The sequence below is a fragment of the Arachis duranensis genome, chromosome 4 (genome assembly GCF_000817695.3).
Source record: "Arachis duranensis cultivar V14167 chromosome 4, aradu.V14167.gnm2.J7QH, whole genome shotgun sequence".
NCBI classification, from domain to species: Eukaryota; Viridiplantae; Streptophyta; class Magnoliopsida; order Fabales; family Fabaceae; genus Arachis; species Arachis duranensis.
The window spans coordinates 6,546,030-6,546,752 of NC_029775.3; positions in this window are offsets into that span (position 1 = coordinate 6,546,030).

Here is a 723-nt window from a genome sequence, read left to right on the forward strand (position 1 = left end):
ATTTAATTATTATTTTATTATTTAATATAATTATTTAATTATTTCAGATTTTATATTATTATTGTTTTAAAATAACTTGCCAAATGGTAAATTATTATTAGTTAATTTGAGTTTCTGTTTAGAGGGACTCCCTCACCTTGAGACCCGTGCAGGAACTCATTTCTTCTTTCCTCCAATGGTTAGAGTTCCTATGTGTCAGAAAAAAATAAAAAAAGAACTCACCATTGTAGGTGCTCTTAGACCATCTCCAGTAGGGAACTCATCTCAGTCCCTATTTATGGCCCACTTGTCATAAAAAGTGACTCCACATCAGATTTTGCGTCATAACCAATAAATAGGAACTCAATTAATCTCTCTCTTCTCCATTAGAAGGAACTAACTTTAATCCCTATTGTGGTCCCACCTAATTAATTAATTAAGTAATTAAAATTAATATAATAATTATTATTTTTTAATAATATTATTTAAATTTATAAATTCAAAATAATTCAATATTATAAAATATTAAAATAAATAACTTAAATTTGATTAGTATTTTAAATTTTATAAATAAAAATAAATAATTCAACTAAAAATTATTTTATAATATATAAAAATTAAATTTATTTTTTATGTAAAATAAATTTAATTAATTATGATTTAATATAACAATATAAATAATATTTGATATTGATTTAACATAATTATTTATATTAATTATAATTTAATATAATTAATTATTAA